Raw genomic sequence first — 27,530 nt, forward strand, 5'->3', positions numbered from 1 at the left:
AGGGTGGGCATGTGGGAACAAGCAAGATGAGTAGGTTGGGAACAGAATAATAAGATATTTGAACTATGCTATGGGACTTAGAGTTAATCCTGAATGACAGGAACCATTGGCTAATGCTGAGAAATGAAAACTTAGTGTGTTTTGTTTTCCAGAGTTGCCAAAACAAATTACAACCTAAAGTGACACCTGTATGGAAGAACTCTGATCTGAATCCTTCTCTCACTTGGTAACCCTCTTCCTCTTTCAGCAACTTTCTTCTTCATCTGCTATCCTCTCTCTCTCTCTCTCTCTCTCTCTCTCTCTCTCTGCTCTCTCTCTCTCTCTCTCTCTCTCTCTATCCCTCTCTCTCTCTCCTCTCCCTCTCTCTCTCTCTCTCCCTCTCTCTCTCTCTCTCTCCTCTCTCTCTCCCTCTCTCTCTCTCTCTCTCTCTCTCTCTCTCTCTCTCTCTCTCTCTCTCTCTCTCTCTCTCTCTCTCTCTCTCTCTCTCTCTCTCTCTCTCTCTCTCTCTCTCTCCATTTCTGGGGTTTGAACTCAGGGACTGAACACTTTCCCTGGGCTTTCTCAAGGCTAGAGCTCTACCACTTGAGTCATAGCACCACTATTGTTTGTTTGTTTTGATTTTTGTTTTTCCAGTCCTGGGGCTTGAACTCAGGGTCTGAGTGCTGTCCTTGGGCTTTCTCAAGGCTAGAGCTCTACCACTTAAGCCACAGCACCACTTCCAGCTTTTTCTATGTATGTGGTACTGAAGAATCAAACCTAGGACTTCATGCATGCTAGCTGAGCACTCTAACACTAGGCTATGCTCCCAGCCCCCATTTAAGGTTTTTTCCTATGTATGTGGTACTGAGGAATTGAACCCCAACCTTCATGCATGCTAAGCAAGCACTCTACCATTAGGCCAAACTCCTGGTCCCATTCTCTATTTTTAAAGATATATGTGATTAACTGGATCACTCACTTACCATAGGGGTATCTCCCTGTCTTAAGATATAAAATCATGATTATATATAATATAATGCTATATAAAATATAATTATATAATATGCTCAAAGAGGAAATGTTATATATATATATATATATATAGTCTATTTCTAACGAGTGAGTAACCTGACCATTCATCTCCTTTTTTTCCTTTTTGCCAGTCCTAGGGCTTGAACTCAGGGCCTACGTGCTGTTCCTGAGCATTTTTACTCAAGGCTCATACTCTATCACTTGAGCTACAGCTCTACTTCTGGCTTATTGGTAGTTAATTGGAGATAAGAGTTTCACAGCCGGGCATGGTGGCTCACACCTGTAATCCTAGCTACTCAGGAGGCTGAGGTCTGAGGATCAAGGTTCAAAGCCAGCCTGAGCACAAAAGGACCTGAAACTCTTCCCTCCAATTCACCTCTAGAAAATGGGAAATGGGACTTGACTCGTTGGTAGGGCGGTAGCCTTGAGATGAAGAGCTCAGGGACAGTGCCCAGGCCGAGTTCAAGCTCCATGACCCACAAAAAAAAAAAAAAAAAAAGAGTTGCACAGACTTTCTTTTTCTTGCCTTGGTTGGCTTTGAAGTGTGCCTGGCTTCTTCTTTTTATAAAATTTCTTTTTGTCTATTATTGCTCGCTGATTGATCTGTTGACCCATATGGATCTATAGATCCACTGATCTATTAAAATTCCTTTAATGTTGAGTAATTATTATTAGCCACATGGGAACGTTTCAATTCTATTCATGGACTATTAGTAGCATTGTGACACCTTTTAAAATACATTTATAACACAGGCACTAGTGGCTCACACCTGTAATCCTAGATACTCTTTATCTCTAATTAATCACCAGAAAACCAGAAGTGGCACCATGGCTCAAAATGATAGAGTGCTAGCCTTGAGCAAAAGATCATAGGGACAGTGCCCAGGCTCTGAATTCAAGCCCCAGAACTGAACAAAAAACCCCCCAAAAACATATATATGCATATATGTTTATAGTTGAAGAAGTTTATAGATTTATATCTTCTCCTTTTTCCTCTGAAAGCTCTGTTTTCTTTTTGTAATTGAAGCTGATAACATGAAATATTGAATATACGACATATAAAGTGTTTATATTTGTTGTGTCTCATTTATCTCTTTCTTATTCACCAGTTCTGTAATTGAAGCTACAGAGTGTTAGATTTTATTATCTTCAGGCTACTGCTTGCTCTTTTTCTTCGGTTTACTCTATCTTAGTGAAAATGTGTTTTCCTTCTGCAAATAGAAAAAAAAATTAAAGAAAAAAATTTTTCACTCCATATTGAAGGAAGGTTCATTTTGTCGTTATTTCATTTTTTTAGCAGCTACTTTACATATCTAGTATTTCAAAACATATTAACAATATTTTTTAAAATGTTTTTAAAATTCTTGTAGGTTTGCTATAGCCACAATTATGGCAAATTAAGATTAATATTTGGGTGACATTGTTTAACAACTAACCATCTTAAGACAATTTATGTATTTATTTATTTTTATTTTTTAATTTTTGTGGGTCATGAGGCTTGAACTCTGGGCCGGGGTGCTATCCCTGAGCTCTTCAGCTCAAGGCTACCACCCTACCCCCTGAGCCAGGCACCACTTCTGGTTTTCTAGTGGTTAATTGGAGATAAGAGTCTCATGTTCTTTAGTGCCCAGGCTGGCTTTGAACTATGATCCTCAGATCTTCGCCTCCTAAATAGCTAGGATTACAGGTGTGAGCCATCTCACCCCACTAAGACAATTTATTTTATCAATAAAACACAGCAAGGAAAGACTAAAGATAAATTCTAGCTTATAAAAACAATTTTCTTTTTTTTTTTTCTTTCTGGGGGTGTACTAGGTTTTGAACTCAGGGCCTTGTGCTTGCTATGTAGGTGCTCTAACATTTGTGTCATGAGCCCCTTTTGCATTAGTTATTATTCTAATAGGGTTCTGAAAGTGTTATCATAAATAATTCTTGCAGGATAATATTGTGGTGGTGGTGGTGGTGGTGTGTGTGTGTGTGTGTGTGTGTGTGTGTGTGTGTGTGCTGATCCTGCAGCTTGAACTCAGAGTTACCTCTCTACTTCTGGCTTTTTGGTGGTTAATTGGAGATATGAGTCTCATACTTTTCTGAATTGTCTTCAAACCATGATCCTTAGATCATATAGTCCAAAAAAAAAAAAAGGTCTCAATCTTCCCCTTCTAAAGTGATTATTTCACCTAGTATATTTAAAAATACGTTGAAGCTGCGCATTGGTGGCTTGTGCCTGCAAAAGATCGAAAGTTCCAGGCAAGTCTGGGCATAAAAATCCTGTGAGATTCTTATCTCTAATTAACTACCAAAGAACCAGAAATTGAGCTGTGGCTCAAAACGGGTAGAGTGCTAGCCTTGAGCAGAAAAGCTCAGGTACAGCGCTTAGTACTTGAATTCCAGCCCCTGGACTGACGTGTACACGCGCATGTGCACATATATCGAAAACAAACCTGAGAGGAAGCATGACAGCACAGGATAGAATGATACTTTTTTCTTTTTAGGTTTACCTAAACACTGAAGCCCTCTTCCCCAAGGACAGCATCTTGATTAAAAAGTTTCAGCTTAGGCCGACCAAAAGCCTATACTGTCCACAGGCAGGCAAGTCCTAAAGACAAGGCAAGAAAAGTAGATTCTCTCAGCCCCTTTCTTCTTTCCTAGTCATGGATCATATAGAAGCCAGGAAAATGTAAAGAAACCCCTTTAGGGAGAGTGGAGTAAAGAAAAATCCTCCTCCTAGTAAAATGTAAGATGAAAGTCTATTGATTTTATGTCTAAAATATCTCTGACAATATTGCCTTCTCTCCATTTCCATTACCACCTCCCGGATCCAAGCTAACAGCATCTCTCACTTCTACCTCCACAATCGCCTTCTCACCATTTTAACTACTGAAAACATCTATTCTCGCCTCCTCCCAACCTTCTCTGTACACAGCATCCACATCACCATTTTCACAATGCAAATCAGATTGTGTATTTTCTTCCACTCCCTTCTACTTTCCTCCTTAACCGCGGCCTTTAGTATAAAGTCCTAAATCATTTTCAGAACTTTCAAGGCTCCCTCCTTCATTCTGACCCTACCAACCACTACTGTCTTATTTTATAGGTCACCCTTTGCTTTTTGATCTCCAGCTACATGGGCTTTATTTCAGGCCTTGAATGCCACAGGGCCTACAATGTGTTACTCCCTGACAGGAACTCATTTCCTCATTCCAACTTAGTGTTAACTCCTGTTCAACCATCACACCTAGGTCAATCATTATTTGGGGGGGGGGGGGTGGGGAGGGCGGACATAACTTTTCTGTGCTACCAAGTCCTTTCAAAGCATCATGTACATCTACTTCATTCTGGTTTTCATAAGTTTTCATTTGTAGGTGTGATTATTTGATGACTTCTGTCTCTCTTTCTAGGTTCTGAGTTAGATGCGGGAAGGCACCTTGTTGCTTTTTTCTAAGCTTCCTTGTTCCAGACATAGTACCTGACCTATACAAGGTTCTTGATAAACATCTGATGCTGAAACCCTGAGATCAGAGTAAAGATTAGGCCTATGGATGAGATACTGAAGACCTCATTTTTTTAAGCAAGAAAAGAACCTGATAAAGATCCAAGGAATTCCAAAATGTGCTGACAAATGAGAAGAACATTGTGATAGAGACTGAGAAGGACTTACTGAAGGAACTACAAGAAAAATCTAATAGTGCTTTACACATCAGGTGTAACTGTCTGCTTAGGAAGAGGTATTCTCTTATACTGGCAATTTAGATTCTGCCATCTACACCTCAGTTTTTTTGGGGGGAGGGGGAATAAAACCTCGTTCCATTTTCCTGGAATGCTCCTTTCTCTCCTTTTTCTATTTTAGAACAAAGAAAAAATAATTCCCATCCCTCACTTGTCCCTAAGAGCACTTCTACCTCTCATTCATGAATGTCCATCTTCTCTTTATACCAGAAATAGTAGCTGGCACATATGAACAGTTCAATAACATAAATCATATTCATAAATCATGCAACATAAATCATATTCAGAATATCACTTATTAAATATTGGTTCTGAGTGCCTAGGCTTGGGCTTGATTTCAAGTCTTATTAAAACAAAAGGAAGGCCGGGAGTCTGGCCTAGTGGTAGAGTGCTTGCTTAGCATGCACAAAGGCCGGGGTTCGAGTCCTTGGTTCCACATACATGGAAAAGCTGGAAGTGGTGTTGTAGCTCAAGTGGTAGAGCTCTGGCCTTGAGAAAGCCCAAGGACAGTGCTCAGGTCCTGAGTTCAAGCCCCAGGACTGGCAAACAAAATAAAACAAATAAGCAAAAGACAAAAACAAATGGACACTTTCCTAGCTACTCCAAGAGACTGAGATGTGAGGAGGGCAGTTCAAAGCCAGTCTGTGCAGACAGATCCAGGAGACTCTTGTCTCTAACTAACCAGTTAAAACCAGAAGCCGATGGGTGGCTTAAGTGGTAAAGTGTCAACACTGAGTGGAAAAAGCCAAGGTAGATGGTTGAGGCCCTGAGTTCAAGCCATAGTACCAGCAAACAACAACAACAAATCCTACAACACACAGAAAAAGAATGTGTGAGAGACCAGATGATTTACACTTCATAGGAACCAAAGGCTAAGACTTCTCCAAAGTCACATGACAAGTTGCAGAGCAGTAGTTTTCAAGCCAACTTGCGTGATTCCAAAGTCCCTGTGCGTACAATCACCTCTCCTAACACAAGTAAACATTCACATTTCTCCAGACTTTCAAGGGAGCAGCTTTGTAAATTCATCTAAAATTATAGCACCTAAGCCATAGTCTGCTCTCATTCCAAGAATGTTTTACTCTGGGTCTGACTGAACTTCTCAACTACCTTTCTCTCCTACCTGTAGAACCTAAGCTTTGGGCTTCTGAGTGGTTAATTGGAGATAGGATTCTCATAGACTTTCCTTGTTGAGCTGGCTTTGAACAGTGGTCTTCAGGTCTCAGACTCTTGAACAGCTGGGATTACAGGCATGAGTGGCTGACTTTCTTAATTTTAAAGAAACTTATTCATGAACTTCGTCTTATTTTCAGTTAATATTTCAAATATTTCATCTGGCAAGTACACCTGCAGGCAAAACACTGATATTTGGCTAGGTTTATACTTTACACTTATTTATGGATGGTGATGATCCAAGAATCCTGACCACATGACCTGCCTTTCTCTGCCTTAGGAAGATGTCTGTCACATGATTACTTTTCTATTAGGAAAATATCAGTTATCCATGGAGATGGGGAGACTGATACTTTATCGCTTCTAAGATATCATAGGCAAAACCCTCTTTTCTTATTTTGTTCTTTCTTAGGAAAATCTAATTGTCATAGAGAAACAAAAGAACTCTCTATTAGGAGCTATTATAAAGACATTTCAAAGTAAAATTCGTGTCAATGTGGAAAAAGTTGCCTTTTTGGTTTCAGGGTTTCTTTGCAACATTTTTTCTTATTTGTGAGATTGGCTATCACAATTCATTTCCAGAGTTGCAGCCCAAATCACCAATTTCTGTTACCCACCCTTATAGATACAGTTTATGGTTTTTATTCTCCTATAAAAAAAATCAGGCAGGGGCCGGGAGTTTGGCCTAGTGGTAGAGTACTTACCTAGCCTGCATGAAGATCTTGATTCCTCAGTACCACATACATAGGAAAAGTTGGAAGTCGTGCTGAGGCTCAAGTGGTAGAGTTCTAGCCTTGAGGAAAGCCCAAGGACAGTGCTCAGGCCCTGAGTTCAAGCCCTAGGACTGGCACAAAAAATTGTGCATAATTTATGCTTTACTGTTTTGGGATAACTACAGAAGAAGAGAGAATATAGAAATAGATGTTTTCTTTACTTCTCTACATTACTGTTAGGCATTTATTTCTGGTGTACCATTGCAACATATACAGTATGCAGCATACAATCGTCTCCGTGGGAGTTTTTACAATATTCCAAACATCTTACAAATATAGAAAGAAACTTTTACTGCTGGGTGCTAGAAACCCATGCCTATAATCTTGCAATCTGTTCAAAGCCAGCCTGGGCAGAAAGTTTGTGAGATTTAAAAAAAAAAAAAATCTTGGGCTGGGAATTTGGCCTAGTGGTTAAAGTGCTTGCCTAGCATGCATGAAGACCCAGGTTCGATTCCTCGGTACCACATACATAGAAAAAAGCCGGAAGTGGTGCTGAGGCTCAAGTGGTAGAGCTCTAGCCTTGAGAAAGTCCAAGGACAATGCTCAGGCCCTGATCTCAAGCCCAGGACTGGCAAAAAAAAAAAAAAATCTTTTTTGTCGGTTGTGGGACTTGAACTCTGGGCCTGGGCACTGTTCCTGAGCTCTTCAACTCAAGACTACTGCCCTATCCTTTGAGCCACAGTTCCACTCTGGTTTTCTGGTGCTTAATTGAAGATAAGAGTCTCACAAACTTTCCTGCCTATACTGGCTTTGAACCTTGATCCTTGGATCTTAGCCTCCTGAGTAGCAGGATTATAGGCGTAAGCCACCATGCCTGGCTGAGATTTTTTTTTTTAATCTCCAATTAACTACCAACAAAAGCCAGAAGTAAACTTGTAGCTCAAATGGTGGAATGGTAGTCTTGTGCAAAAAAAGAAGAGTGCTCAGGCCCTGAACTCAAGCCCTAGGCCTGACACCAAAACACAAAACCAAACGAAAAACCGAAAATCTGTTACTATGTCCCCTGAAATCAAATGTAATGTCACTCTGAACTCAATAGCTTAACAATGTACACCCCTCCCTCACACATACCTCCAGATGTTTCACTTATTATTTGTCTGATTAATCTCTTATGTCTCTCTACTTCTGTCTATCTCTCTTTCTGGAATTGAACTCAGGGCCTTGTACATGCTAAGCAAGTTTTCTACCATTGAATTATACAGCCCCTGTAAAGTCTCTTCACGAGAATAAAGAGAAAATTTAACATTTCATCCTATTTGATGCCCTAATAATGCACTTATTAATATGTAAAGATTTTCTGACTATCTATTATCCAACCTGATAATACAGCAACTTAGCATTCATCTTTAATGAACGATTGGTGTGAAGGCGTACTGAATTTCATGGGAAGAAAATACCTCTCTTTTCTGAGAGTGTACCAGATGGCTTCATATCCTTCTTTTTTGCTCTCAGATGTCTAATTATGGATCCTGAAATTGCTGGCCACATTCTCCCAATTTACAGCATCCATACTGGAAAGGAGAAGCAAGACACAGATCAGTTTGAAAATGGGGACATGTGATGTGCTGTCTCTCATCTGAGTGACAGATAAGTGATCTGGATCTGGTATGAACCCTTGGGTAACCTATGATTAGAAAGTGCTTTGTCCTTAAGGTTTTGGAGGGGGATCAAATTGCTTATCAGGCTTGGAAATCTGAAAGCAAGCGCAATGCATATGTGGACCACTGCATGTTCTATACCAATAATAATCATTGAATCTGGGTTCTGGTGGCTCACACCAGTAATCTTAGCTTATACAGAAGGCAGAGATAGGAGAATCATTATCTGAATCCAGCCCTGGCAGGAAAGTTCATGAGACTCTGATCTCCAATTAAAACAAAAAGTGGTGCTGTGGCTCTAATGGTAGAGTGCTAAAAGCTCAGGGTCAGCACCTAGGCCCTGAGTTCAAGCCCCGGGACTTGCAAAACAAATAAACAAACAAACAAACAAACAAAAGCATTAAATGAAAGAATGAGGAATAGTGGGGCAAATGCCATGGAGTGTTTCCAGAATAAAGAACTTGGGAAGATGTTTTCATTCTTTTGTGGGTGTTATTATTGGTCATGAGGCTTGAATTCAGGGCCCGGGCACTGTCCCTGAGCTCTTTTTGCTCAAGGCTAGCATTCTGCCTCTTTGAGCCACAGTTCTACCTTTGGTTTTCTGGTGGTTTTTTGGAGATGAGTCTCACGGCCTTTCCTGCCAGGCGTGGATTTGAACCTCAATCCTCAGATCTCAGTCTCCTGCATAGCTAGGATTACAGATGTGAGCCACTAGCACTAGACTTGGGAAATGTTTTCTGAGAAGAGAGTGCAGTTTCTTTGTCTGTACTACTGATGTACCCCACGGAAAGGTGTCACAAGAATGATACTGTATATTCCTGGTGTCTTTTTTTTTTTCCAGTTCTGGGGCTTGAACTCAGGACCTGAGCACTGTCCTTGGGCTTTTTCAAGGCTAGTGCTCTACCACTTGTGCCACAGCACCATTTTCTATGTATGTGGTACCAAGGAATCAAACCCAGGTCTTCATGCGTGCTAGGCACGAACTCTCAACCCTACCTATTCTTGGTGTCTTTTATCATCAGAACCCCAATTCTATCCAAATGCCAAGCATTCTGGGCCTAGGCTCTCTACAGCAGCTATTTCAAACCCGCTCTACATTCTTTGAGCCATCTGTTTAACTCCTTCACTTGCTTTGTATAGAAAGCCTTGCTGTCAACTTATAGGCCAAATGAATACCACTGAAGAGAAAAAAAAGAATGTCATCTGCAGGGCATCCCAGATACAAGCATGTCAGAGTTTTCTTCCCTGTTCTCCAATACTCTTCCTATATTGCCTCTTCAAGAAACTCCTTCTTCTCTTTCTCCACTCTCATATTTTTTTTTGCAGGTTTTTCTGAAACTCTCTTTGAAACTTATATAGAAACAAACTGGACACAATTAAAGTATATAAGTATAAAACATTTTGGTAAGCACTGATATATACATATATATATATATATACATATACATATATCACCTATGAAATCGTCACTACAACCAAGATAATGAACAAATTAAGCATTCCAAACATTTCCTTGTGTCATATTTATTTATTATTTTATTTTATTTTATTTTTTGCCAGTCCTGGGCTTGAGCTTAGGGCCTGAGCACTGTCCTTGGACTTTCTCAGGGCTAGAGCTCTACCACCTGAGCCTCAGCACCACTTCCAGCTTTTTTCTATGTATGTGGTACTGAGGAATCCAACCTGGGTCTTCGTGCATGCTAGGCAAGCACTCTACCACTAGGCCAAACTCCCGGCCCCTTGTGTCATATTTATTTGTTTGTTTGTTTGTTTATTGGTTGATTGTGGGGCCTGAACTCAGGGCCTGGGCACTGACCCTGAGCTCTTGGTCTCAAGGCTAGTGCTATACTACTTGAAGCCTCAGCTCCATTTCCAGTTTTTAGGTGGTTAATTGGAGACAAAAGTTTCGAGGACTTTTGGTAGAGTGCTTGCCTAGCATGCACAAAGACCCCAGTTCCATTCCTCGGTACCACATACATAGAAAAATGTCAGAACTAGTGCTGTGGCTCAAGTGGTAGAGCTCTAGTCTTGAGAAAGCCCAAGGACAGTGCTCAGGCCTTGAGCTCAAGCCCAGGACTGGCAAACAAACAAACAAACAAAACAACAACAACAACGACAAAAAACCCCAACAAAGCAAAAAAGCTTCAAGGACTTTCCTGCTCCAGCTTGCTTTAAACCAATCCTCAGGTCTCAGCCCCCTGAGCAGCTAGGATTACTGGTGTGAGCCACTAGCATCACGTCTTTTCATAGTGCCACCCCCACATCTGCCTCTTCCTCCTCCACAATAGGCAAGCTACTGGTCTGCTTCCTGTCACTAGTCTAGTTTGCATTTTCTAAGTTTCACCTCCTACAGTCATCACATAAACAGTGATGATGCTTTTGAGAGAGACTGGCTTCATACATTCATCTGTTGACAGGCATTTGGATTATTTCCAGCTGGGGTTATTGCCAGTACAATTGTGATCAAATCAATGTCTTTGTGTAAATCTTTGCGCAGGTGTGCACTATTTGTTTATTTAGATATTGAGGGTTTCACATTTGCCAGGCAAGTAGTCTACCATGTGAGTAATGCCCCAAGTCCTTTTTTTAGTTTTTCAGATAGGATCTTATGCTACCTTTAGCAGCTTCAGAATTCGAACCTATTACCTCCACTTCTCATACAATCTTTGACAATGAAAGCCACTTATATTCAAAACAGAATCTCACTAACTTTGCCTGGGTAATAGTCAAACTTTACTCATTTTTTAAATGTGGTATTTAAAAAAAAACTAGCTCCTTATTTTATTCAGTTCTGTTCATAGGATATCTGTAAGGATCTCTCTCCCCCTGCCCCTCTTTTTGGCAGTAGGGTTGGAACTCAGGGCCCTGTATTTGTTAAGCTGATGCTCTACAAGTTGAGCCACACATGTAGTCCACTTTTTTGTTGAGTATTTTGGAGGTAGAGTGTTTTGACTCTGCTGCCTGGGCTGGCTTCCAGACCTCAGCTTGTGAGTAGCTAGGATTACAGATGAGCTGCTGAAGACTGTTTTTCTAGTAGTGTATTGGTGGGGTTGAATGGAATTATTTACTGCATACCTACTATGTGTAAGGCTGTGTTGGGATCACTGTGGGACAAAAATAAGTATAAAATTTGTTTTTATTTGCATCGTTCTCTATTCATTCTAAACATACCCCCAACCTCCACCACAATAACAAACATACTGAACTATTCATAGTTCTACAAAATAGTTTTGGTACTCAGAGGTGGGTTTATTTCTATGATTATTTCTTTATAGTCTTATAGAATACTTGCTGATATCCACTATAAAGTACTAGTTTTATTAGGGAGATAATTTTTTGAACACTGCTAAATAAGGAGTGGTTGTTAACTGCTTGTGATATGATGACTCTGCATGTCAGCCAGTGGGTGTACATACACAAGAGCTCTTGTTGGTCAAGTGCTTTTTTTTTTTGGCCAGTCCTCAGGCTTGAACTCAGGGCCTGGACACTGTATCTGAGCTTCTTTTGCTCAAGGTGAGTGCTTTACCACTTGAGCCACAGCACTGCTTCCAGCTTCATTGAGTAGTTTATTGGAGATAAAGAGTCTCATGGAGTTTCCTGCCCAGGCAGGTTTGAACTCTGGATCTCAGCTCTAAGCCTCCTGAATAGCTAGGATTACAGGCATGAGCCACTGGTAACTGGCTAGTGTTAAGTACACCTGTAGTGACATGTAAGAATTTCCACAATGTGGGCCGGGAGTTTGGCCTAGTGGTTAAAGTGCTTGCCTAGCATGCGCGAAGACCCAGGTTCGATTCCTTGGTACCACATACATAGAAAAAAATCCAGAAGTGGTGCTGAGGCTCAAGTGGTAGAGCTCTAGCCTTGAGAAAGTCCAAGGACAGTGCTCAGGCCCTGAGCTCAAGCCCAGGACTGGCAAATAAAAAAAAAAAAGAATTTCCACAATGTATATTATTTTTATTTGTCAGTCCAAGAGTCAAGAGAAAATGTCATTTTTTCACTTAAAAAAATAGAGGTAGGGGCGAGTTTGGCTTAGTGATAGTGTGCTTGCTTGTCTAGCATGAAGACCCCGGTTCGATTCCTCATACATAGAAAAAGCTGGAGGTAGTGCTGTACCTCAAGTGGTAGCGCTCTAGCCTTGAGAAAGCCCAAGGACAGTGTGTAGGCCCTGAGCACGAGCCCAGGACTGGTACACACACACACACACACACACACACGCACACAAATAGGTGTTATTAGAGGTGATGTACAAAGTGGATATATGCATACACACACACACACACATATACACACATACATGAGTCTGATAAGTGTTTCATATAGTGTCATCTGTGCCCTCAAGAGAATTCCAGTTTTAATGGATTCTCCAAATAAATGGGGGACAGAGGGATGAAGGGAACAGGCAGTACTGTATACATGAAGAAGGCAATTTGTATTTGGAAAGAGCCCAAAGAGCTACAGGATTCTGAGAAAATTACCTAATCTCTCTTTTCCACATTAGGTTGGAATGAAATTAAACAAGTTGGAAAAATAATGCTTAGTACATAACAGCAAAAAAATTCAAGGGCTCAGCCATTAGTGGGTGTAGTCAAATATCCGTGGCGTGGAATCCATGCCTGCCCATGACGAAGGCACCAATAACATACTGGGATTGAAGGATCATTGTTCACGATGGCTGCTCCACTAATGAAAACTTGTTGTGGTTTCAATGAGAAACTAGAGGTTCAAAGAAGCCCAAGGGTTGATTAAGGCCTGAGCAGTCGATTGAAGATCTCGGGGTGTAACAGGTCAGCCCTCAGCACGCCGTGGCCAAGGCCTGGGAGGAAAGCAGCGTCCCGGGATCCTCCATGGCCTCCTGGCAGAGTTCACGGGCATCTCCCAGGCCTCTGGTATAACTTTAACTCGGAGAACCCAGGCATATTGGGTAAGGCAGAGAGAGAGAGCAAGGTGCCTCACCGGATCCAAGCGAATCCAACCCAGGGCCGTCGTTTAGAAAAGGTCAGCCGTCCTGGTGCTGGAGATGCCACCCGGGACGCTTTGGGCCCGGCCATCAGATGTGGGCCCCATGGGTGTCCTTGGGATCCTAAACCCCCCCGCTTTGCCTGGCACCCGACGGCCTTCGCCAGCTGTTGGAAAATGAAAGGCCTCCGGGCAAAGTGGCGGTGGAAAAGCAGAGGCGAGGCCCGCTCCACCTTAAAGGGCCCGGGCATGCCCGGTGTCCGGGGCTCCGGAGTTGGGTCACCACCATATTTGGAGCGTGCTTACTTTGGGGTGGGAACGACCCGAGGAGGGGAGTGGTCCCGGTCAGCCGCGGGGGAGGGGGGCTGTGGGGCCTCGTCCTCCCCCTCCTCCGCCCTCCCCGCCCGGGCACCGCGGTGCCCCTGGGGCGCCCCTTCCTCCCCGCCCCCGGTGGGTCCTAATTGGCCCGGGGAAACCACGCCGCGCCGCGCCGCCACCCCCGCGGCCCGCGGGCGGCCGAGGCGGGAAAGCCGCGCGCCTGCGCCGTGGGAGCCGGGCCCGGGCGGGCGCGGAGGGGGCCGCGGAGCCGAGCCGCGCACGGAGCGGCGCGTGACGCGGGGACGCCGCGCGCTCCCAACGTCGCCCGGGTTTGACGCACACGGCACCAAACTGTGAGTTTCGGGGGTGATTTGGTCGGATTCGCCGGGGGCCCGGACGGGGGTTTTCGGGCCTCGGGGGCGGGCTGGCGGCGGCGGGGCTGAGGGTGGCGGCGGCGCTCGGGGCGGGGGAACCCGGCCTCCGGCGCCCGGGCCCGGGGAGCTACGCCCTGGGCTGGGTCCCCACCATCCAAAAGGACGCCTTTTGCCGCACAGGCTAAGATGGCGGCGGCGGCCGAGGAGGCGGAGTTGGTGCCGCACCGGGAGCTCGGGCCCCGGGTTCGGGGAGGCGGCGGCGGCGGCGGCGGCGGCCGCCGGGGGCCGCGGAGCCTGAGGTGAGCGGCGGCGGCCGCCGCGGGGCGGGACCTGCGGGGGGCGGAGAGGCGCGGGCGGGGGAGGGCGGGCGGCGGGCCGCGGCCGTCGGAGGCGCCCGAGGCGGCGGACACAAAGGCGCCGAGCCGGGCCCTGGACGTGGGGGGTGGGGGTTCCTCTCCACTCACCCGGAGCCGAGCGGGCCCGTGCGCGCCCGCGGGAAGGCGCCGAGGGCTGGCGGCCCGGGGAGCCTGGCGGGCACCATGGCGGTGCCCTGAGTCCGAGTAACGGGGCGGTCGGTGGGGGGAGCCGTCACCTATCCGTGCGCCCCGCTCCCTGGCGGCTGCTCTGCCCCGACTCTACCCCCCCACCCCCGCGCCGGTCCCGGCCCGAACTACTCACATCCCTCCCCGGGCGCGGCCCGACTCAGCGCCCCCCATCCTCCGCTCCCCTCCCGTCCCGTCCCGTCCCGCAGCAGCTCCGGGCTGGTCCCTGGCAGCCGCTGCACCGCCACCGGAGGTAAATGGCTCGCCATGTCGGGGTTCCCCGGGGTCTGGTGGGTGTCTAGCTTTTTGCCTCTCCAGGTCTGCTTCCCTGGCCTTTTTGTGTCCCTGGGAGCTTAGTCTCAGCCAGAGGAAAATGCAGGTGTGCTCGACTGCTCCCCGAAAACCTGAAGATGAGTTGTCCCAGACAGACCCTCCTCCTCAGTGATTGGAAACTTAAGTTGGTGGAGCTGGAAAGCTTTCTGGTTCCCAGACTTGCACAGATGACTCCCTGAGTTGGGACCCATCTGTGGTTTTAGCCACCATTAGTGGACAAAAAGAGAGACACAGACACAGAGTGTGTTTTGGCCTGAACGGTTTGAAGGTCTGTTAGATGTTGTTATAAAACTTTTGTATTTTGTGTGGTCATTAAACTCAGTGAGATGGGGGAGGGTATACACAGCCAATTAAGGACCAGGGCGGAAACAGTGGTCCCCTTCTATAAGTGAGTTAATGTTTCAACAGAAATACCCATACATACATATCTGTTGGTCAGTCCTAATGCCGACGTTACTGAATCTGGGAGATGAATTAGATTGGCTTCTTTGCAGTAGTTTATTCCCACTCTTCAGGAATGCAGTTACATTATTGAGTCCTGTAAGAAGGAAACAAAAAAAAAAACAAAACAAAAAGTTCCTCAAAGGCAACAACTTCTTTGCCTTCAGTGACATTTGTAAATCTCCAGGAAATTTGATACCTGCAGTATTATATCTTGGGAGGTTTCAAGATAAGAGGCTCGTTTAAGATTTGAGGTTTTAGTTTAGCTATATTTTAACAAGTTAAACATGAATGATGACTAATATTACAGGTTGGTATTTGTTAAAAATTATGGATTTTTTATTTTTTTCTTTCTTTTTTTTTTTGCATTTGAAACTCCCTTACATCATACTGAAGAGCAAATTCCCAAATAACTGCTTTGTATTTGGCATTACTGGAATTACTTAAAAGAACTTTTTTTTTCTCCCCAGTCTCGAGGCTTGAACTCAGGGCCTGAGCACTGTCATGGCTTTCTTAACGCTAGGGCTCTACCACTTGAGCCAAGCACCACTTCCAGCTTCCCCCCCCCCCCCCCCCAATGTATGTGGTACCTAGGAAACAAACTCTGGTCTTCATACATGCTAGGCAAGCACTCTACTACTAAGCCAAACTCCTGGCCCCACTTACAGGTATTTTTACACACACTCAGATCTCTAAGTTCCTTAGATTTTTTTTCTGCGTTCAAAATGACATTTTCACTTTTTATTACTTAAGACTTGCAGTTTATTTGTTTCTTTTTAGGTATATAGTTTCCCTTGTGAAACTTTTTTGGGGAGAGGACAATCTTGTTGAAGAGAAGATCCATTAACATTAGTAAAATAGTACAATTTCACAGAGGAAGGACTCTACTTAATTCCTTTACAGTATATTGAGGACAGCTAAGTTGGTGGCATAATGGAAACTTTTCCTCCAATATCTATCATTTGCCATGTTGCTGGGATGAAGGGCAAATCTACCCCTTATAATGGTTAAAAAAAAAAAACCAGTATTACTGAGAAATACGTGTTAATTACTGTCAAATCACTGTTGCTTATGAGTTTTGAGATTTTTTTCCAATAGCATATTAGCCATAGAAATATAAATGTTAAAGAAACCTCTAAATGCTTAATAATCTTGGAAAGTCTAAGATAGTTGCTGTTATTACCAGTTGCTTTGAAAGATGTGAGATAAACACTGAAAACAGTGGCTCCTGGTAATTTTCATTTTGTGATGGTGGTTAGGGTGGATAATAAACATGCCATTCAGACTGCCTCTTTTTGAAATGACTTTTGTGTACTGCTACACAACAACAAATCTGTTAGGAAATTCAACAAATTAGGAATATTATGTAAGGTAGATACTACAGTGATGTGTTTTGTTGTAAAAGTTGACAAAAATAGTTAAATTATTTTGAGGTTCTTCAGTATCATTTTGGGTGCTTTGAAATTGCTGAGTTCCCTAAGAAAGTAAATAAGCTAGCTCATGCTTTTCAACACTATGTGAGTATATTTAATTACACTCAGTCTTCTAAGAAAGATATTCTGAGGTTGTTTGTAATTATAAAGTGAGTCTGTCACTTGGAAATCTTAAGTGCTTTTCCAAGGTTTAGTCATGTTACAGAAGGGAGAGTTTTGGTTGAATTGAGATTAATGGGTGGAAGAAAGGGAAAAGAAAGATTCACAGAGAGTCACAAGATGATGAAGACCCTTCAGAGACCATTCAGTTCTATCTGTCCATTGTCCTCAAGGCTCTTGTTAAAGATTGAGTATTTGGATTCTTTTACTTAGAACATGCATACATGGCTTAGTAGTGCGAGTGGATCTTATTTTTTTTTTTTCCTTGCCAGTCCTGGGGTTTGAACTCAGGGCTTAGGTAATGTCCTTGGGCTTTCCTCAAAGCTAGCGCTCTACCACTTGAACCACAGCACCACTTCTGGCTTTTTCTATGTATGGTACCAAGGATGTATGTGGTGTTCTTCATGCATGTTAGGCAAGCACTCTACCACTAGGCCAAACTCCCCACCCTGGATCTTATTTTTGTGAGAAGAGTTTCCTTAGTCTTTCTACCTGACTGAAAAGTCAGGTAGTAAGGCATGCATAGCAAATCAGAAATTGACATGTTGAAATATCTAACCATAGTTTATAGAGCACTAAGTCTTAGCAAACACGTTAAAGAATTTTCAAGTCTTTAAACAAATCAGCTTTGTAAAATAAGGCATGAGAATGAATGATTGTTGAAATAATTTAGGTACTCAAAGTTTTATTTATTTTAAAAATACTTTTCACACTTAAGTATAGAAAAAAGTTAACAGGTTGTTGCTTTAGTGGAAGTAATTCTAGAAGTGGTAGTTCTGATTAATGTTTTTTAGAAGTAACCAGTTACTTTCTTTTTGGAGGGGGATATTGGTTGTGGACCTTGAACTCAGGCTGCCCCTGAGTTTTTCAGCTCAAGGCTAGTACTCTACCATTTTGAGCCACAGTGCTATTTCCAGTTTTCTTTCTCACCAGCTACTTTTAATAGTGCAAGCCATTTATACTATTAACTTTTGAGGAATTTGATTCTATCACTAGCTCACCCTACTGGTTAGCTTAAGTATTTTCCTCTTCCCTTTCTTAAAAGAAACAAACAAGTGGGGCCGGGAGTTTGGCCTAGTGGTTAAAGTGCTTGCCTAGCATGCATGAAGACCCGGGTTCCATTCCTCGGTGCCACATACATAGAAAAAAGCCGGAAGTGGTGCTGAGGCTCAAGTGGTAGAGCTTTAGCCTTGAGAAAGTCCAAGGACAGTGCTCAGGCCCTGAGCTCAAGCCCAGGACTGGCAAAAACAAACAAACAAGTACCACATGAGACCTAGAAGGTAATGGGACACTAGATCAACCCAGTCTTTTTTCTGGGAGCTGGAGTCCACTTTGAAAGGAAGTCTTCTCATCTCTTAAGGCCTCAGTTCTTTAATTTTCTTTTGGTGCTGAATCTGGGGCTTGAACTCAGGCCTGTTCCTGGGCTTTTTTTTTTATGCTCAGGGCTAGTGCTCTACCACTTCAGCCACAACTCCACTACCTGCTTTTGGTGGTTAATTGGAGCTGTGAGTCTCACAGACTTCCCTGCCTGGTCTGGCTTTGAGCCATGATCCTTAGATCTCAGCCTTCTGAGTAGCTAAGATTTACAGGCATGAGCTACCAGCACCTAGCTACTCTTTAATTTTCTCTTTTGCCAAAACTGAGTTGTGTAGTTGATGATGAGTTAGTATGCTTTTGCATTTTTAAATTCAAAATGTTAGATTAGAGGTCAGCCAGGTGTTGTGGTGTACACCTGTGATCCCTTCACAGGGGAGACTGAGGCAGAAGGATTGTGAGTTTGTGGACACCCTGGACCACAGAGAGACCCTATCTCAAGTAATAACAAAAACAGGAAGGAGGCCTGGAATTTGGCCTAGTGGTATATTGCATGCACGGAGATCCGGGTTCACATACATACACATACATAGAAAAGCCAGAAGTGGTGCTGTGGCTCAAGTGATAGAGCACTGTCCTTGAGGAAAGCCCAAGGATATTGCTCAGTCCGTGAGTTCAGTCCCCACGACTGGCAAAAAAAATAAATAAATAAAAACAACAGGAAACCCTTCTGACACTGAGATACCTTATCAAGGAAAACTAAAGTTCTAGGATGTAACTTCCCAAGAGAAAGAGAGGTGCCTACTAAAGCAGAGGCAGTTGCAGAGCATACTTCTCTTGGTGAGGGAAAGTGACACTGTATCAGGGTTGGATTTTCTGCACATGTACTCTTCTCATTTCAGGATTCTTGGAGTTTTGGTGCTGTAATAAAAGTATAGGTAAATGATTAGTTCCATAAAATTGATTTTTACTAGAGTTTGGTTGATTAGTGATATAGTTTTTGTGTAGTAAGCTTTCCTCAGCAAGTATATTATTTAAATAGGAAAAATATGGTAAACACTTTATTGCAGTGGGGCAAGGGGGCTGAGGATTGAACTAAAAGTCTAGAAAATGCTGAGCCATTGAGCTACATTCCCAACCCTGTGAATACTTTTTGTACCACATTAACATGTTAGAGAGCCAGACAGACAATTATTTATCTAGCTTTTTATAAAAAGATCAACATTTTAATCCTCCATGGTGTTTATTTTATTTAGAATATTATGTGTTCATAAATATTACAGATTTCTTGACTGTAATGTTCAACGTAACTGGTACTTTTTTTTTTTGTGCCAGTCCTGGGCTTGAGCTCAGGGCCTGAGCACTGTCCTTGGACTTTCTCAAGGCTAGATAGAGTTCTACTACTTGAGCCACAGCACCACTTCCAGCTTTTTTCTATGTATGTGGTACTGAGGGATTAAACCTGGGTCTTTATGCGTGCTAAGAAAATAATTTAGGGCTAGGAGTTTGGCCTAGTGGTAGAGTGCTTGCCTAGCATGCACAAAGAGTCAGGTTCCATTCCTCAGTACCATATACATAGAAAAAAGCCGGAAGTGGTGCTGTGGCTCAAGTGGTAGAGCTCTGGCCTTGAGAAAGCCCACGGACACTGCTCAGGCCCTAAGTTCAAGACCCAGGACTGGCAAAAAAAAAAAAAAAGGATAATTTAAATTCACATGAGTTATATGAAGATATGCTAATCATCTCATGTGTATAAAAGATTTTGAGCAATGTAGAAAATTGAGAAGTCACCCATAATTTTATACCATTATTTAATCATCAGAATTAAAGGGAGATGACACTGACAAATTACATAATTAAAATATCTACTGTTTGTTTCTTACAATCATGCTGTGAGGCATATATGCTCATTTTGCACGGAAGGAAACACTTTAGACTCATAGTAAATTGTGGAACATCTAGATTTGAACCTGGATGTATCCTGATTCTGAAGGTGAACCTTTTATATTCTGTCTCCTTGTCTTTGTGTATGTCTATATTTCTACTTGATTAGATAGTTTGAAAGTTTTTATCCCCTAGTTTTTAAGCTTAGCATTATGAAAACATTTTTTTGCCTTCTCTTACTTCAAATAGTGTCTTACTGCTCATATTGTTTATTCATAACACCATAAAAAGGCTCTTTGTCTTAGCTTCTGGACGTTGGTACAGTGATATTGGCTAAAATAAAAGCGCTTTTTCTTTATTGAGTAAGATAAAAAAATCCCTCAGGTTTAATGAGAATAAGTTCCTAGTGCATTAGGATTGCTACAGTTTATGTTCTCTGTATTCTTTGGCTGGACATTTAACTCAGAATTGAATGTAAGTAAAATGTAGATGACATTCAGTTATAGCCATCTAAAAATATTTTTTTATTTTTACACCTTGAAATACCTTTACCTTGGGCTGGGAGTGTGGCTTAGTGGTAGAGTGCTTGACTAGCGTGCCCAAAGCCTTGGTACCATATACATAGAAAAAGCTGGAAGTGGTGTTGTGGCTCAAAGCCCAAGGACAGTGCCCAGGCCCTGAGTACAAGTCCTAGGACTGACTAAAAATGGGAAAAGAAAAGAAATATCTTCACCTTGTTACTAGTCATTACAGTGATGTTAAAACTAGATGGGGCATGATGATACACAATGCTATTCCTGCATTTTGTTTTCTTTGTCCTGGTCCTGGGGCTTGAGCTAATGGCCTAGGTGCTATTCTTTAGCTTTTTCCTCAAGGCTAGTGTTTTACTACCTGAGTCACATTTCCACTTCTATCTTTTGGTGGTTAATTGGAGATAATAATTTCATGTACCTTCTTCTGCTAGCTAGCTTCAAACCCTGATCCTCATATCTAAGTCTCCTGCGTAGGATTACTGGTGTGAACCACCAGGGCCTAACTAAAAGTCAATATTCATTTGTAGCTTTTGAAATTAGGGGCACATAAGCCATGTGCCATTGGCTCCTGCCTACTTAGGAGGCTTGAGATCCAGAGTATCACAGTGTAAGGCTGTCCTGGTCACAAGTTTTTGAGACTCTTCACTCCAAAATAGCAAAAAGTAGGGCTGGAGGCATGGCTTAGTTGTTACAGCACCAACCATAAACAGTCTGAGTGACTTAGAGGCCCTATGTTGAAGTTCAGTAGCCATGAAGTTACTGTATTGGATAGGGCAGATACTGGCAGTCTTTTAGGTGTATAGAGCAAGAATTAGTGGAAATAAAATTGAACCTTAAAGGATGACTGAGAAAACCAAATGCTTGAGAAGAATTAGCTTTTAAGGGAATTAATGAGAGTTAAAGTAGGAGTTAGACATTAAAGCCAGGTAATAGAGTGACTTGAATGCAGTTTGAGAATTTGGTTTGGTGTGTGTACATGTATGAGTGGTGAACAGGTAATATGTTATTGGAGTGTGACTGATTTTTGAATTAGTATGGTGCAGTGTAAGAAAATGCTGGCACAAATACTAAAGATAAAAAGAAAAGACTTCCATCTATTTATTGGTGCCTTGTGATTATAGTTTATATTTATTTGAAAGTGGAAAAGTTGAGGAAAGTTGTGTTTTTTTTGTTTTTTGTTTTTGTTTTTTGTTTTTTTTTGCCAGTCCTGGGCTTGAGCTCAGGGCCTGAACACTGTCCTTGGATTTTTCTCAAGGCTAGAGCTGTACCACTTGAGCCTCAGCACCACTTCTGGCTTTTTTTCTGTATATGTGGTACCAAGAAATCGAACCCGGGTCTTCGTGCATGCTAGGCAAGCACTCTACCACTAGGCCAAACTCCCGGCCCCAGGAAAGTTATTTTGATTGGTGAATTATTTATCTGTGACCTACAGACACTCAAATATACAAATCTTAAAATTACTATTGAGTACTATTCCATGTGAATACAACCAGAAACTTTTACCTAGATCGTGATGCAGAAAATTTCCTGCACTGAAAGAACTTTGTGCCTCTTCCTGTCTATTCTCCCTTATATAGAAGTAACTACTCGTAACCTCTGATCATCATGAATTAGTTTTCCTATTTCTGAACTTGCTTGTGGAATTAAGTGTCCTCTTTTACAAGGGTAGTAAGAGCTGGCTCTTGAATCTCTTTTCTGTGTCTTTGGCTTTGTTGTGTGAATTTGGGGGTAAAGCAGATGATTATTTACTGTGGCTCTTATATCCCGCACCCCCTCCCCCAGTGAGGTTTTTGCCAAGATTGGATAGATGCTTCTTAGTTTTCATTAATGGCAACTTTTTAGAGGCTGACCTGAAAACTTGTTTAGAATGCAGAGATTTGAGTTGCCCCCCCAGATAACATCATTGCCTGGCAGGCTTTCATGACATTGGCTAGGAGTGTGTGGAGATGGACTTGTCTTCTTCTGTAGGTGCCTTTTGGGCCTCTTTAATAGTAGCTTCTTGGCATTATGAGTGGTAACTTTCAGGCATTCCAGGTTGATTAATAAGGTATTTGAGTATTGAGTGGTAACTTTCAGGCATTCCAGGTTGATTAATAAGGTATTTGAGTATTTATTAGTAACATAGAAGTAAGAATAAATTGGTCTCTTCTCTCTCTCTCTCTCTCTCTCTCTCTCTCTCTCTATCTCTATCTCTATCTCTATCTCTATCTCTATCTCTATCTCTATCTATCTGTCAATCTCTCTCAATATCTGTCTCCAGCCCTGGCCTTGAGTTCAGGGCCTGAGCACTGTCCTTGGGTTTTCTCAAGGCTAGCACTCTACCACTTGAGCCACTGTACCACTTCTGTTTTTTTTTTCTATGTATGTGCTAACAAGGAATTGAAACCCAGTCTTTGAGCATGTTAGGCAAGTAAGTACTCTACACTAGGCCAAACTCTTGGCCCCTGTTGCCCTCTTTTTTTTACAGTTAAGTATACATCGCTCAACAGATTTTTTTTTTTTTTTCCAGTCCTGTTTTTGAGCTCAGGGTCTGAGCACTGTCCTTGGACTTTCTCAAGGCTAGAGCTCTACCACTTGAGCCTCAGCACCACTTCTGGCTTTTTTTCTATATATGTGGTACCAAGAAATCGAACCCGGGTCTTCGTGCATACTAGGCAAGCACTCTACCACTAGGCCAAACTCCTGGCCAGATTTTGATGTTTTTAATGTACAAATGACTAAAATATTTTTGTTCAGACTTGCATAGCAGTTTGAATGGTGAAAGCCCATGAAGGAGACTTTATCAAGTGAGAACTAAAATGGAATCCTCGATCATGATTCTTGAAGAAGTGTTTTTTTTTTGTTTGTTTCTGCTTTTTTCCCAATTGGAATCAGTAGTTATAGCATTATAGTTCACCAAACACATCAATGGAGGCTTTATATATAAGTAAGTGGTGCTTTAGGAGAAAGGATTTCTTCCAGAAATATGACTTTTATGTTACAAATGTACACAATGAAAATATGTATCTTCACACTATCTAGTTTTGAAGAATGGATTTTTTTGGCCAGTCCTGGGGCTTGAACTCGGGCCTGGGCACTGTCCTTGGGCTTTCTCAAGGCTAGCCCTCTACCACTTGAGCCACAGCACTGCTTCTGGCTTTTTCTGTGTATATGGTACCCAGGAATCAAATCTGGGTCTTCGTGCATGCTAGGCAACCACTATACCACCGACCAAACTCCTGGCCTGGGTATGTTTTATATACCTTACAGAAATTGCTTTGAAAAGATTTTGGGGTTATAGATCCTTTTGAACTTTTGAATTTTCATTAGAATGAAAATTTTTGCTCCATACAAATTTTTTTATCTTTTGGAATAAGTTATCTTACTATACTATTGCCTTAAGAATTCTAGTAGTTGTTTTGAAGAAATATCAAAGCCTTATTTCACCTTTTCTTACAGCTTTTTGACAAAGAGAAGGCTAAAGCAAAATTGATTAGACTTTGAAAAAGTATGCTTCTATCTCCAGAATACTAAAATTTTATGTGGAGCTTTTTGGGGTTAAATTTAGAAAGATACAAACACAAAACAATTAGAATGTTACTATTAGTTTTATGAATATACTTCTGTGCCTTGAAAAGTTCATTTAAGAATGTATTATGTTTTGAAATTATATTTAAATGTGGCTTTGAGAGATTTGACATTTCGTATACAGAAAAATCTTGTTTCTGTGATTGTATTTCTTTAACTCATTTTAGCTGGGTCAGTTAAACCAGATTGGAACTTTTACTATAGGTAGAATTGCACAACTCAGAAATAAGAAACAACTTGGACACTAAATTGTGTTACATTTGAGGTGTACTGAACTGACATAAGATATAACGTGAATGCTCTTTTGTAAGAGTGGATTAATAAAGCACGGCAAAAATAAGTCTACATTGAAGTTAAATGATATGAAAAGCGTGGAAAGAGAAGAGACTGTTTAACATGTTAAAAAGTAATCCTCTTTAGAAGGTAGGGAGTGGGGACAAAAACATGAGAAGGGGTATCAGTGTGTGAGAAGTTATGAACCCACTACCTGATGAGTATAACTGTAACCCTTCTATATATTACCCCGATAACAAAATAGAATTAAAAAAAAATCACCTTTAGAGGTGGATTTGTAGAGTACAAGTATTTTTCTTGGTCTGTTTTAAATGAATGCAATAAAAAAGAAACAATAAGGGCTGGGAATTTGGCCTAGTGGTAGAGTGCTTGCCTAGCATGCATGAAGACCCGGGTTCGATTCCTTAGTACCACACACGTAAAGAAAAAAAAAAGCTGAAATTGGTGCTGAGGCTCAAGTGGTAGAGCTCTAGCCTTGAGAAAGTCCAAGGACAGTGCTCAGGCCCTGAGCTCAAGCCTAGGTCTAGCAAAAAAAAAGAAAGAGAGGAGGGGAGGGACAAACTGATCTAAAGTTTGGATTAGAAATTTGGATAAAGAGTTCTACTGATAGTTATTGACTCACAGCTATATGAAGAAATAGGATGAGTAGCCACCTACAAAGTCATGGGGACTAGCCCAAGTCTTTCCTTGGGCTAGTTTCGAACCATGATCCTCAGCCTTTCAAGTAGCTAAGATTACAGGTGTGAGCCACCAGCGCCCTACATGTATTATAATTTTTATGAATAAAGATCATCTTTCAAATAGAAAAGTTTGAAAAATTACAATAGTAATATAATTTGAATATTTCTGCTTCTTAAAAATTAAAATCATGGAATAGATATTTGGAAGTTGAGTTTTAATAAAAAGTTTTAGTAATGTGTTAGTATAACTTACTTTTTTTTTGCCAGTCTTGGGGCTTGGACTCAAGGCCTGGGCACTGACCTTGGACACCTTTTGCTCAAGGTTAGCACTCTGCCACTTGAGCCATAATTTCACTTCCAGCTTTTTCTGTGTGTGTGGTACCAAGGAATTGAACCTGGGTCTTCGTACAAGCACTAGGCTATGCTCCTGGCCCACATTTTAGCCATTCTTGAAGGTAATGTAGGTTTTGCTTCAGTTAGTAAAGATGTGAACAGTGAAGCTCTGGGAATCTGTTTAAATATAGGGGCCTCTCCTAGATACTGACTTAAGCAAATGAGCTAAAGCAAGAGAACAGTTGCCCACTACTGTCACTGGCAATTAGAAATAAGATACATAGCTCTGAAATTTGGGCTTTGTTTTTAAGTAGTTGTGAGAAGTAGAGGCAGCAAACAGCTGCTGTTCCCTGATTATCCTAGTGAATTAGTGGTAAGGGTGTAGATTTCCTGAAGGCTTTGCTCTGAATTCTTCCTTACAGTCCTTGCTTACTTTGCCTTGAGTACCACCTGTAAGCTAAAAATTAAAACTAAGCATCGCTACTTACAAGGGCTGCTAACTAGGACACTTGGTTATTCTAAATCCATTGTACTTAACTTTTCTAGGAAGGAAGTGTGAGTGAGTTTTCATTGTAGTTATTTCTCAGACTTCTTTCTTATGATGTGCAACCACTGTTTTTAAGGTAGCAGTGTTGTTAAGAGTAATAGAAATAAATGGCACCCTAAGTACACACCCTGTATGTGCCTTACTACATCCTCATTCATCTTATTTTCTAAGCTGACTCACCAACTTTCCCAGCAAGTTTATTTACCTGAAAAACCCTGCCAATAGTTGCTTTTAAATTTAACCAGCATTGACTTTTACCTCTTCTTCCTCCCCATTAAAAATCCTTTCTGGTCCGGGAGTTTGGCCTAGTGGTAGAGTGTTTGCTTAGCATGCACAAAGATCCGGGTTCGATTACTTGGTACCACATACTTAGGAAAAAACCAGAAGTGGTGCTGTGGCTCAATTGCTAGGGCTCTAGCCTTGAGAAAAAAACGCAAGGACAGTGCTCATGCCCTAAGCCCAAGCCTAGGACTGGCCAAAAAAAAAAAAAATTCTTGCTATGTTTTTTATGAGGCTTACCTAATAACAAAATAACAGAAATATTGAAAATTTAAAAAAATGACAAAGTTGCACTAAATATTAAAAAAAAACTGAATAGTAAAAATGTGACTAAAGCTGGGAATGTGGCTTAATGTCCTAGCATGCTGAAGCCCTGGGTTTGATTCCTTAGTACCATATAAACAGAATAAGCTGGAAATGGTGCTGTGGCTCAAATGGTAGAGTGCTAGCTTTGAGCAAAAAGAAGTTCAGGGACAGTGCCCAGGCTCTGAGTTCTAGCCCCAAGACTGTTCCCCCCACCTAAAGTAGTGACTATTGTATTATTGATAGAGTAAATCAGAATAATTAAGGCCAAAGCAATTGAATGGAAAAAAAGATTTTTTCAAATCTACTGACTAATAATCAGGCTTGAATTTTGTGCAGTTAACAAAGAGCTCTGAAAAATAAGCACTAGAGCATCTTTAGAGCAGTAGGTAACACCAGTTTATTTGTTTGTAGTACTAGGGATGGAAATCAGGGCATTGCTTTTGTTTAGAACAGACTTTGCTGCCTGAACTGTGCCCTCAGTTATTTTGTATTTGGTTTGTTTCTCAGCTAGGGTCCCCTAGTAACTTTGCCAGGCTGTCATCACACTGTAATTCTTCACCTCCCAATCACACTCACACCAGTCTTTTTAGATTTTTATTCACCTTTCACAATTTTGTGTATCAAAATTGAGGTAGCAAAGATTTCAATAGTATACTTTATGTAATAAGATATATCAAACTGTTTCCAAAAAAAGAATTGTTTTCAAATTCCTGTTATCTTTCCTTTTAAAGTTATATATTAAGCCGCAAAGAGAATTTGAACTTCATATAAGAGAATTGTGTAGGCTGGGAGTTTGGCCTAGTGGTAGAGTGCTTGCCTAGTATGCACGAAGACCCGGGTTCAATTCCTCAGTACCACATACATAGAAAAAAGCCAGAAGTGGTGCTGAGGCTCAAATGGTAGAGCTCTAGCCTTGAGAAAATCCAAGGACAGTGCTCAGGCCCTGAGCTCAAGCCCAG

General features: G+C 41.8%; 1 protein-coding gene across 6 annotated transcripts in view; it reads left to right on the forward strand.

Moving 5' to 3' along the window:
• The first annotated feature begins 13,829 nt into the window (after positions 1 to 13,829).
• The window catches only part of Znf644 (zinc finger protein 644), a 79,289-nt gene continuing 65,588 nt past the window's right edge, over positions 13,830 to 27,530 (forward strand). For 2 of the 6 annotated variants that reach the window (XM_090334114.1, XM_090334115.1), the window contains exon 1: positions 13,830 to 13,908. The gene's annotated coding sequence lies outside the window, so the exon portion shown is untranslated. Of the gene's footprint in view, positions 13,909 to 14,033; positions 14,229 to 27,530 lie in introns of those variants that run through there. The other 4 variants (XM_090334113.1, XM_090334119.1, XM_090334118.1 and 1 more) reach the window with 4 other exon arrangements.

This window comes from Megascapheus bottae, chromosome 6 (assembly GCF_031878675.1).
Source record: "Megascapheus bottae isolate mThoBot1 chromosome 6, mThoBot2.hap1, whole genome shotgun sequence".
Classification (NCBI taxonomy): Eukaryota; Metazoa; Chordata; class Mammalia; order Rodentia; family Geomyidae; genus Megascapheus; species Megascapheus bottae.